The 13,248-nt window shown below is 42.2% G+C and overlaps 1 protein-coding gene across 1 annotated transcript in view; it reads right to left on the reverse strand.

Annotated features, from left to right (window-relative positions):
• Nucleotides 1-13,248, reverse strand: part of Rab38 (RAB38, member RAS oncogene family) — a 52,601-nt gene that overhangs the window by 1,561 nt on the left and 37,792 nt on the right. The gene's annotated exons all lie outside the window — the stretch shown is intronic.

Consider the following 13,248-nt stretch of genomic DNA (forward strand, 5'->3'; position numbering starts at 1 on the left):
ATCTAATATTACATTTTTTAGATTTCAGTTTTTTTATTTTTCACCTGTTATATAATCTTATAAGAGAAATAAATTTGTCTGGCTTAGATTTATAATTGCACTGATGCGTATTGCTTTTAAAGTCTCAATAGGAAACAGAGGCAGTGGGATACCTTTGCAGCACTCATTAGCAGTTTAATCAACATTTCTATCTTCTTGCCTGTCAGCCACCACATTTCTGGCGTCCTTGAACTCAGACATGAACGTGCAACAGCTGCTGGCCAATTAAATATGAGAAGCATGAAAAGGTATATGTCTCACTTTCTTGGCTAGAAGCAACAAAAGTCAGGATTTAACTGACCCACATTCTTTTCACATGAATTCATGGAAAGCTTGAGGTAGGAATTCTCAGCTTCTGATCAGTTCATGTAGCGTAGGCGGGAATTGCACCTTTGCTGTGGGAAATTCCCAAGATTAGGAATCATTTGACCATGGCATTGCCTAAACATTCCAGATGGAGGTAATTCTTTAAAGGAGGATGTGAAATCAGAAGTGGATCCACAGCTAAGAAGACAGTCTAGTGAGCAGCACTTGCTACGCTAGCCTGAGGATCTGAGTTCAGAGTGTCAGAATCTGTATCAAAACAGAGATGCAGTAGACCAAGTGTTTGCAAGGCTACTGCACCCCCGCTGTGAAGATGTGAGGCACAGACAGGAGACTGGAGCTAGTCAGGCACTTGCACTGAAACTACAACTGGAGACCCCATGTCAAACCAGGTGGAGGGTGAGAACCAACGCCAAGGTTGTCTTCTGACTTGAAGTCACCTTGGCATAGCATTGCGGCACCCCCTTCCCCAACACACGCACGCATACACACACACACTCACGTGCTCGGGCAAGCAATGAATGTAGTGTGCAATAGTTGAATGATCTTTAATTATGAAATAACATGAAACAAATATTTTAATCTACAACATACATCCGATATTTAATTACTATAATGCATGGGGTTTTTTCTCTTCTGAACAGATGAAAAAAAGTAACAAGGAATTTACTGCCAGGATACTAAAAATCACCTTTTCTCATGTAAAGTTCGGTGAAGCTCTCCAGAAAACTTTTATTGTTTTAAATCATAATTTATGGAAATTTTAAAAACGTACTTCCAGGTACTCCTTCGCTAAAAGATAAAGTTTGTCACGTTTAGCTGTTACATCACTGTCTTTGTCCAGTCTGAACTGAAATTATTTATTCCTAATATTTTTGCTTCTCAGAATCATTGATCTGCTTTAAGAACCTTGCAAAAATAAATAAATAAAAAGAGAGTGCCAAATGAAGAAAAGGCACCCTTGCATCAAGTCCTATTTCCTAGAGAATGCTAAGGGTGATGATGGCCACCCAATGTGTCCATGGCCAATGGCACTAGCTGCATATATGTGTTATCAAACTGCTCCCTCTTCAAACCTGACCCCGAGTTCATCTACTGTCAAAGTACATGCTGTTGCACCATGTTAATGGTTTTTTCTGGAACAACCTCATGGGTCATCTCTGAGCCTCTGTTTTGTTTGTTATTAAGGGGTCTGTCTGAAAACGGAAGAAATCAAAGCTTGCCTCACTTGGCTGTCCCTGGTCCATGCACTTCCTATGCACATGGCAGAAGTTTTAGGCTCGCATTCTTTAATTATCTTTCGAATATAGCAGGATAAAGGTCCGCTTTTGCTCTTGTTGATTCTGTTGTTATTGTTGGGGTGGGAGGTGGGTACCCTCTCTTCAGCAGCTCCAGCGTCTGTTCCATTCCCTGAAAACGAGTGTACAGAAAGACAGGTGCCACTGTTCCCTGGTGGGAAAACAACTGTGTCCGGCGGGCACAGTGTGTGCTCAGTACACCTGTCACACCTCAACTCCCGGCCCCGAGGGAATGATCTGAGCTTACGCAGTGTCTGGCTCTTCCAAACAGACATAGACCAATGCTTTGCTTCTGAATCCAACCAGCTGTTTATGCTACTAAGAACAAACCTGGTTACTGGTTTTCCATTACATTCATGATGGTAAGAACAGGTAACCTCACTAGGCCTTGGAGGACCTCAGCGTATGGTACAGCATCGCTCACTAAAGAAATCCTATGTGCTAGGGCGACTTTAAAATATGTGCACAGGGAATTAATTATAAGCCAACACCACTTCTGTATTAACTGTTGCTTGTGTGTTAGAAACAAAGGCACTTTACAACCCCAGTCCAGACACCAGACATCAACTATGATCATAAGTTGACAGGTAAGAAGCTGTTTGGAAAGGTTCCAGACTTCAGCCTGACTTTACAGCGAGTGGCCTGGAAGGCCACACCACTCCTCAGCATTAAAACAAGTTGTGTTTCTTTTCAAGGCTGTTTTTTCCCCTTAATTTTGAAATAGTTATTCTTTGACTTTGTATGTATGTATAGAACATTAGTCGTGTTCACCCCCACTGCCCTCCCTCAGCCCCGTCTCTCTTCCACACCTCGCCTCACACTTCCATGCTTTTTGCTCTGTGTGGTCCACTGAGTTTAATTAGGATTGTTTATGTGCGGATGCATGAACACTTATTTACTGGGGTATGAACTAATTTTCTGTGACTACACGGCTGAAGAAGGTGACACCCCTTCCCCAGTAACCAATCACTACTAACAGTCCCTCAGGGAGAGGTGGGACCCCATGTGTTCTTCCCTGACCCAGAGAAAAAGTTGTCAAAACCATTTTAAAGATCAAACTCAGTAGCAAAAGTTCTTTACCCAGTATGAGACACAATAGGTACTAGATAATTCTCCTTTTATTTTGTTATACACTATAAAATATGTTTATATGATAGAAAAACTTTAAGAGTGTTCATATTTATATGCGAAGTATATATGTATATATATTACATATAAGTATATATATATATATGAATTATGTTGTAACTTAGGTTTTTTAGTGTTTTTTTTAAAAAAATCTATTTATATGTCAACATGCCAGTTAAATGTACTTTTCATTCATTAATTTAAAATTGAGAAAAATCTGCTAAGGAATAGGGTTAAACGCAATAATAGCAAATAAATGAAAATCTATTCATCATGATGAGGAAACGACTAAATATCTGTCCAACCAGTGGAAGCTTAGTAAGTTGGTTTCTGTAAAGATAAGATGATAAAGGAGCAGTTGCCTTTGGAAAGAAGCTTACTGAGTAAAGGTAAGTAAAGGACTGGGGTGGGGACATGAGGCTCCCCACAAAGGAAACAAGCAGAGCAAAGGGGTAACAGACTCTTCCGCAAGGCCCCAAATAGTGACAAAGTGGCAGTTCACAGTGACTGAGCGACATCTCTTATTTTACCCAGTGTTATGTGCATTCCTGCTAAGTCCTAGACGTAGAAATGAAGATGAGAAAGTCACATCCCAGTGTGGAAAGAACATCGGTGAGCCAGCTTTTTGCAGAGGTTTAATCTCTAGGCTCTCTTGGAGGTGAAGTGCTAACCAGTACAATTCTCTGCAATCCCATTATAGACAAGACTGTGGAAACCCTGAGCACTCTACCACAGGGACACACACCGAGCACTCTGCCTAACCATCTATCAGCATATTTCATGAATACCGGTGCTGGTGTGCTTCTAGCTATCACGGCAGCATGCCTGACCCTGATCTGAGACTTAAAGACGGGGCCAGGAAGCATTCAGGGCTTCCATTTATCATCATAGTCACCATAAGTATGCTGTAAAAAGGAATGGATGTAATGGGTAGATGTAATGGAGTCCCAGGCTTATCTGAGTTTCCTCTCCCCCTTTTGGCTGTGTAATCCCAGGAAAGCTCAAAGCACGAGATGCTTCACAGGCCAATATGAGAAATGTGTCCCACAGACTCGTGTGCTTGAACAACTCGGTCTGCAGGTGGTGCTGTTTGGGAAAGTTATAGAACCCTTAGGAGGTGGAGCTTTGCTGGATGAGGTAGGTCATTAGAAGTAGGCTTTACAGTCTTATCACCTGAACCCACTTCCCTGCTCTTTCTCCCTGCTTCCTGGGCGTGTATGAAACATGCTTGCTCTCTCCTTCCTGACCACCAGGCCAGCCTCATGCTTTGGTTGCTGTCTTTCTAGTTATGGTGAGCTATCCATCCTTGGGAAGTGTGAGCTAAAATAAACCCTCTAATACTCTAAGGCACCGTAAGTAATAATATCACAGCAGCAGAAAAGCAATTGATACACCACATTCTCCTCTTGAAAAAAGAAATTAAAAAAAAAAGAATCTGCCATACAGGATATTCAGTTAATCGTATTAATCCTTAAAGCATGCGAAGTACTTGGAGTATTGAAGGGTACAGCGGCATCTATATTCTGTGCTTGTGAGGTTTTACTCAGCACCTGAAGAACAGTACTGTGTGAATTCTATCCCTTTGTGGGGCAGCCAGGGACACTGAGAATGAAAAAGAGTAAGTAGCAAGCCCCACATCACACATCAGTATGAGCGCTGGGCAAATAGTAAATAGTGATAATGACCGCAGGCTCACTGCCAAAAGGCGGGGGAAGCGTGTATGCAGTGTCTAAAGCCAGTCTGAACTCCTTTGACTCTTCTAAAGATTACCCCAATAAATACGGGTTGAAATGGATACATACGAGGTGCCAGAATAAAAAAGGGAGGGAGCGTGCCATTTGGACCTCAGGCCAGCCGTGTTTTAACTGCTGGTACCCTTTCAAATATATTTAGTATCCTCTTTCTTGCTTTTGTTGTACACCACTTGAGTCACAGCCAAAGGACATAGTCTGAGAAAACAAATAGCAATATAGAATCTTTTAAAAATAATTGTTTATTTGGTGCTCTCTCTCTCTCTCTCTGTGTGTGTGTGTCTCTGTCTCTGTCTCTCTGTGTGTGTGTGTCTACATGCATGCCAACTTGAGGAAGATGGTTCTTTCCTTTCACAGGGGCTTGAACTCAGATCATCAGGTGAAGGATAGTCTTACATATTTACTTTCTGAGTCCCTGCTCTAGCCTAATGTAGAACAAACCTCTCTCTCCTCTTGTCTCAAGGCCAAGGTGGATGATCAAGCCCTGCCTATTTAAACTGCAGCTAGGTTCCGGGCACCAGTGAATGACTCTGCTATCCAGGTAGCTGGAGTCAGGCTTGCATTGCAGATGGCCATGCAGAAGTAGAACTGCTGGCTCAGCTGTCAAGTGCTCTCTGGGGATTTTTATTTGCACATGTGACTCAGAGCAGTGAGAGCATCCCAGGAGCATCTCCTGCCTGGAAGGGAATTTATACAGCCTGTGACTCCCAAGCTACACACAGGCCGGCAAGATCTGGCTGATTCAGTCCCCCACGCGCAGGAAGAGGATATGGTCTATTGTGCTGGCAGCTTCGGGTCAGATGGCTCAGGCCGAGGCCAGCACTATGGGTTCACTTCACTGTGTCAATAGAAAAGCCACCAACGAGGCATTGCTCTAAAATAAGTGGTGTAAGTGCTATAGTTGGACAAGTGGGTTATTTACGAAATAATGTTCTCATGCACTCAACACACACACACACACACACACACACACACACACACATCTATGAAAAAAACTTGGCAGCCACATTTTAAAGATAAAGAAGTTATAAGGCTGCGAAAACTCACCCAGAGTAGAGTTTGTCCTTGGTCAATCTGTCATTCAACCAAGACTCAACTTCTGTGCCCGTCTCTGAGCACTACACAGCAGTCTCCCAGATTTAGAGCAGAAAGAGAATAACTTCCCTTCTAAATTCGGAGTTCTCAGTCATGGCCATATATATGTATTTATGTCTACCATGTTAGCTTACAAATCTACATTGCCAGGTTCCCCCTCTCAAGTATGGATTCATGTACCATATGCATACTTTCTCTATGTCAGCTAAGTTAATCCTACCTCCCCTAAAAAAAAAAACCCAAGAAAAACAGGATTACACAATTTTCCCAGAGTTAGCCAGTCCACAAATCCAGCTAGTCACAATACCCTGAAACATAGTCTGTCAGGGGGCAGGGCCACAGGCTAGCCAAGTTCCCCTTCCTAACCTACTCTTCTCCATAAATGCGTATGTAAGGCACCGGGCACCAGCTCGCCTTCCTTCTTGGAGCTCTGTTGCTTTCTTTCCAAACATGAAAAGTCAGAAATGAGCAGTCTACAGTGGGTTTCAGTTGGTCCATGGCTAGTAATTAATTTCGTGGCTTTCTCTTTAAACTCTCTTTAAGCGGAATATGCACAACCCCCCAGCTTGACAGCTAACTCATATCCATTAAATTCCTGAACCTGAAGAAAAATGGCATCATACCCATTGTTTTCACCTTCATCCAGCACCTGCAACCCTAATACCAGGCAGACAGTTCCCCAGAGCCTTTTGAGTTTGCCAGTCCTGTGATGTATTTTCCAAATCCAGTATGTGTAACTTACCGCGAACGATCACTCAGTCAGAACACTCATGGATTCTGCTACTATTAACACCTCACTTTTAATTCAGTCGCGCTTTAATTACCCTCACTGTGAGCCTTCTGCTAACACACTGTTAAGACACCCAATCATCAGCTTCAGAAAGATAATACCCAAGTTTCAACGCTATCACTTAGTCAGACTTAATAACTCCATTCATGAAGAATAGCTTCAGTTAATATCCTCTCTCATTTGTCATCTCGGGAAGGCAAATAGCCCAACAGACACAAATATGAACAGTAATAATTGATAATACTGCTTGGATGCTTACTCAGTATTCTGCTATGCATGCTGCTATGTGTATTAACTCCTCTGAGAGGTAATATACTCTGAACCCCTCTTTAGCGAAGGGAAGATTGAGACACACATAGAATAAACACTTAGCCACAGTGTAAGCCGGATGCATCTGATTCAACTTCAAGTGTTATTGATTGCTCTCTGTGAGCAGAAATGATCTGTCTTCAAATCTCTCTCTATCTTGATTAAATGCATTTGTTCTGGCAACTTTGTGCTTTAAGGCTGCAAACAGAAACCAGAGCATCGTGGTCTCAGGAAGCAGCGGGGTGTAATGGAATGAAAGAAGCTTCAGAGTCAAGATCTATAGCGCGAATTATCTCCAGGACCAGGGAGAAGTTGAAGAGTTCTAACTCCACTTCTCAGTCTGCAAAATGAGGCCAGTAGTAATAACTCTATCTCGCAGGGCTCTTGTTAGAGTTGAATGATAAACAGAGATGAAGAACCCAGACATGACTCCAATTCTGTCACTGACACGTCAACAAATTTAAGTCCCTACTCCTATATCATTCTCGTCTTTCTTTAAGTCATACTTTGGTTATCACGTTTTGTGGGGAGTCTCACGGTTTGTGTTGGCTGGAGCAGAAGCCTTTCTCAGATACTGTCGCCTATTTCCAAAGAGCTGAAAAAGGCTTCTGTGTATGCATGCACCCTTCTCTGAGATGCCAGGGCTATTGCTGTGTGCAGTTGCATGTACAGTTACAGCTGCGATAACAGAGGTGTGAACAGGCTTAGCGACAGAAGCTCCTCTCCTGGATAAGGCTCTATGATGTAGACATCGTGTAGATATCTTAAGTGGTTCCAGCAGTAATGCTAAAACTTTAAACTTCACATCTGAAGCAGCGCCATCTTCTGCTTGGCAAAGAGAGTGTTCATTTTGCTCTCGTAAATTGGTAAAATCCTTTCAAGCAAATAGAAAGCAGGGATTAAGTTTTAGTTCTCAAGTTTCAAGTAGGCCTTTTATTATTATTTCTATATTATTACAATTATTTTAAATTATACCAAAAAGGAATGGTTTTCTGATTAAGGTAATTTTTTCAAAGTACTCCTGTTTCAATTGTCTTTAGCGTCTCTGTCACTATGCCCAGTAAAGTACCCTAAATTATCCATGTATCCAGCACATGTTGAGTTATTAGATGTCCCTGTACTTGCTGGAGAACGTTACTCTGTGGAAAATACTTTCCTCATTTATATTTTGCTTAGGATATACCCCATCTGCAATGGTATTGATGGTGTAAATGTCTGTGAAGTGATATAACAAGGTCAGCTAAGATTTTCAAGTTTCATGATTCGACCATGCCAGGTTTCCTTTTCTGCTCCTATCCACGTCCCTCTTTCCCTCCCCCTGCCTGTTTTCTAAGTATCAGCTATCATTTCTACATGCTGGACCTGACCTATCAGATCACTGTCAATTGCTAAGCGTGTCGACAAGATCTGAACGAGGCCACTCTTGCAACCACTGGACTTGAAGTTCTTCTAGCCTCGAGTGTGAACATGTGACCAATTCCACATTCATCTGAGTTCTTCTTCAGAGATTTCTGCATCTGAAGCTGAGGACTGGAAATCTTTTTCTCAGACATCAAAGTGGTGAACAGATGAGCCTAGATGCTTCAAGTCTCTTCCATATAGAGCAAGCTACCACTGATGGAGAAAATGAAGCCGACCTGAGAGCATTTGAGAGTATAATTTTATTGCCTAAAATTCATGGAAAAGCCCGAGTCTTTCAGCAGTTCTGTCACTCTCAGGAACTAAACTCCAGATTCCATGGACAATTTAATGGGCTTCTGAATTTTATGGCCAAAAAAAAAAACCTTATGGCTAATCAAGTTGATAGAGCGTACACGCTCTAGTAGGTGATCTGTTAAAACAATGTTTCCTACTTAGAGCCTCAATATGAGGAATCTTCCCCATTAAAGGACCATTATTCTAGGGCCTTCCACAAGTCCCACTGCATTAGTCAATGGGCAGAGAGAGTCTCGTTGGTTATCTTTAGTTCTGTTTGGAAAATGACAGAGTATACATTCCCTGCCTTCACCATTGATGAAACTGAACAGAAGAGAGAGAGAGAGAGAGAGAGAGAGAGAGAGAGAGAGAGAGAGAGAGAGAGAGAGAGAGAGAGAGAGAGAGAGAGAGAGAGAGAGAGAGAGAGAGACTTGGCATGCCGTTAATGACTAGGACAGTTTGCAGAGAAGCATCAGACAGGTCTTGAGTTTAGAGGAACTTGAGTATAATGGATATCAACATAGGCAGCTCTTACTTTCCCCCTCATTTTTCTTTTTCTTTCTCAGAACAACTTACCCCAAAATGACATTTTTAAATCTATTGCCCTACATACGAGGCAATAGTCCTGCAGAAGACTGCTTGAATATACCTAGTCCCATCTTGTTTTGATTGGCAGGGAGTATGAACCTATCAAAGTACACAATGCCTTTTCATAAACAGCCAGGCACACTGTTTTAAGTATTGTATTATATGACTTTTTTGTTAGCATGATATTTGCATATGCGTGCATGCACACGCTCACACACACACACACACACACACACACACACACACACACACACTTCATCTTCAGCTAGACTCGAGAGATAGAGTAAGGTAAAAGTAGAAACAGTATATGTAGACAGATTTTCCTTTGGCCCTCCAGCTCACAAAAAATAACACAGAGACTTATTAGTAATTTTAAAGCTCAGCCTTAGCTTAGTTTTGTTTCTAACTAGCTCCTAAAACTTAAATTCATCAATATTTTTAGTCTACATTCATCCATGCACATGTAATTTCATTTTCATCTTGCCCATCCTCAGCATTTGGCTGACAATACTACCATTCTTCTTCCCAGAACTTTCTCTCTCTCTCCAGAAACCCTTGCTCTACCTCCTGCATAGCTATTGACAATTTAGCTTTTTTATTAAACCAATCACAGTGACATATCTTTACACAATATAATCAAGTATTTTTCAACAAGCATACCTTAGATGAAGGTCAGAAAACACACTACATAAAACAGTTGATGAATGTCTCCCTTGGTCCCACTTCCCCATCCACTACTCTCCCACATACTGCTGATTCAAGTTATTAGTTGCTGATTGTATAAAGAGAAGCATAGTCCTATGGCCAGATACAGGCATGATTGCCTGATACTCTTTCCCCGTGTTAGCACAGGAAGAATAAAATGGGATAGGGGTTCTATAGGGTTTCTCTGTGTAACAGTCCTAACTGTCCTGGAACTAGGTCTTGTAGACAAGGCCAGCATCAGACTCACCAAAATCCTCCTTTCTCTGCCTCCTGAGTGCTGGGATTAAAGGCCTGCACCACCACCACCTGGTTGGACCCCACCGTGTTCTAATGATACACTGTAGATGCAAACCTTCCTGTAAGCTGGATGCTATTATAAATAGGTAAGGCATCTATGCAGAAAGCTGGAATAAGAATCACCAAGCCAGAGTTGTATTGTTGATCTTCAGTCAGAGAGGGATGTAAGAGTCATTTGGCCACAGTGAGCACTCTAGCTTCCAGCACATTCCATGCTCTCGCTCAGCTGAGCTTTGCTAGGCAGGGGACTCAGTGTAGAAGAGACAGAAGAAACAAGCTTGGCACACTTTAGTAGCCTGTGCTCATTTAAGCAGGCAGTCTGAGCCAATAAAGTTTTATAAGTGGATAATGAGGATGTGATATGAACAAAATTATACTTTAATTTAAGTAACCAAGATACAACCATTCAAGTTCAAGTGCCATTCCGTTTTACTAGATTAGTTCACTATGTAGTGCACCAAGCATGATTTCCAGTAGCACTCTGAGGGCAGAATACTAACTGTGAAACAGTCACAAACAATAAACTCATTGTGACCATGGTCAATTAGAAACAATTCATCTGTGTTGACTTCAAAAGAATAAGGATTCAGGGAAGTGTGCTATATAAAATATATTCATTACTAAGAGTAGTAATGGAAGGAAAATGGGCTTAATAAGACTAGGGATTAATATTAGAGTAAAGAAGAGAAAAGAACGTTGTGTTGGGATATTGTTTGGTTAAATAGTTTAAAGTTATTAAGGCTACAGATACTTATATTGAAGAAGTAAATATGAATTGATGGTGAATGGAATAGAGAAAATGAGATATGAAAAACATAGCAAGTCACATATTTTGTAGGTAAATAGCAGAAAGAGCACAGCAAAAGAGGTACAGAAACAAATGGAATAATCACACAAACTAATTGAACGATATAAAAAACAGAACAAAACAAGGGACACTTACGTGTAAATGTGCTTGTTACTTTTCTGCTGCTGTGCTAAACATCACACCAAGGTCACTTATGCAAGAAGGAATTTAGTTGGCTTATAGTCTAGGTAAGAGTTCATTGTGAAAGAGAAGGAGCTTTAGCAGGAAGCTGAGAGCTCACATCTTCAGCCTCGGGGAAAGACTCTGAGCACTAAAAGTCTACCTTAGTAATACTTCCTCCAGCAAGGAAGCCCCAACCTGCCCTAAACAGCACAACCATCTGGGAACCAAGTATCCAAGTACTGGAACCAGTGGGGGACTTGTCTTATTTAAACCACCACTGTAAATGAAAATTAGAACAAATAAAAGCCAGTGTGACATTGAGAGCTTCAGTCAATATCGCCTCTTTGCTGAGGTGGATGTTAGATCCAAATTCTCCATGAACTAGTTCCTAGAGCAAACTGGTGATGGGGCGAACTGCTGTTTGTGTCTCCAGATGAAACCTGGTCTATATGAATGGTCAATATTCGTCTGTGCTAGATTTCTGCACAAATAAATATCAGAAAGGGTGGCTCATCCTTCTGGAGTTTCCCGGACATCCATATTAAGTGTAAGCAGACTACAGTCCACAACCCCAGAGAACCAAAACAACAAAGAAGACCCTATAAGAGACATACGTGGAACTACATAGGAAGGAGAAAAGAGAAGATCTCCTGAGTATATTGGGAGGTGTGGGGGTCATGAGAGAGGGTAGAAAAAAAGGGAGAGGGAAGGAAGGAAATCAGAGAAAAATGTATAGATCAACAAAAACAGTTAAAAGAAAAAAGGCCACAAAAAAGTGTTGCCCCAAGTACCTCATCCAGTAATGTGCAAGACTGTTAACTTCTGTGAGTGGATCCCAGCACCCAAGGCTCTGATGCGTCCAGGTCCTATATACCCTTTGCCTGTATATTCTTATCTTACTAATGCTTGAATAGCTCGCGTCCGCATCGTTAGCCTTAGCTTGAGTAAGTTTGCTCTCCTAAGTTTCAGTTCAGGCTGGCTGGCATAGAGTATTCATGAGGTTCTCTGGGCCTCATGGGAGGATGAGGGCTTGGTGTTCCAGAGACACCGCAGGGCAGCATTGTGACTCTAATCACCTCCTTCCCAGTGGGCAGCTTGATCGGAGAGTTTCTCTTGGGATCTGTTCCTCCATTACTCCAGCATTATAGGCAGTAATGAAGCACAGCTGTCAGTGGGTGGATCACTACCCAGCATCCTCTCTTGTAGGTCTTTAGTTTTCACTTTACAGTCCTCTCTTTTTCTCTCTTCTACAGATGTGCAATATTTTCTTTGTGTTCCTGCAAATAAAAAACTGGCCTTAAGGTCAGGGGGCGGAGCTAGCCACTAGCTAAATGTGGAGGCCAAACAATGGTGGCACACACCTTTAATCCCAGCATTTGGGAAGAGGAAGCGGGAAGATCAGGAGTTCAAGGCCACCCTGGGCTACTTGAGCTTGACCCAGTCTAAAAGAAAAGTAGAGCCAGGAGGTGGAGGATCATGCCTTTTATCTGGCACATGGGATGCTTAAACATGTGGGAAACCCAGTCACACCTTTAATCCCAGCACTAGGTGGAGACAGGAATATAAAGTGGGGAGAGATAGAATCTCACCCCATTCAGCCAGAGAATTCTTAGAGACAGGATCCCTATTCAGTCTGAAGATTCATAGAGGTAAGAAGTTTCTGGAGGTTGGGTGTTCTGCTTCTCTGATCTTTCAGCTTTCACCCTAATACCTGACTCCAGGCTTTTATTTATTAAGACCAAGTAGATTCAAGCTTCATACAGATTTTCCTTTTCACTTTTCCCTGCTGCTTTGTTCAGGGCTCTGGGCTCGTCTGTGAATTCCCTTATAAAGTCACCATTCAATATGTCTATGTTTTACCTAGTCTCTGACACTCTGGAAATTCCTCTGATCCCCTGTTGTCACCCCACACTTTTCACCTCTTTCTGGAGTCATGGATGTTTCCTTTCAGATTCATCAGAGCACCGGGAAGTGCTGCCTGTCCCCACTCAACCCCTTTCCTTCTCCCCGTGACATTCTCATCCTTTCGGAATATAACAGGGCACAGCAGGCTAAGCCAGTCTCTGAGTACTGTCCCAGCATGTCAGGTCAGTGGGCTGGCATTGGCGGAGCTCTGCTACTCCTCTCTTAAGTCTAATGGGATATTGATTTTCCCCCAATCTCAGCAGGCTCTCCCAAGAAATCAATATCTCACTTGCGGCGAAGCAGACAGAGATGAAATGGAAGGCCTTGGGATGATAAGGCTGTCACCAACAAATC

Source organism: Microtus pennsylvanicus, chromosome 18, assembly GCF_037038515.1.
Source record: "Microtus pennsylvanicus isolate mMicPen1 chromosome 18, mMicPen1.hap1, whole genome shotgun sequence".
Lineage (NCBI taxonomy): Eukaryota > Metazoa > Chordata > Mammalia > Rodentia > Cricetidae > Microtus > Microtus pennsylvanicus.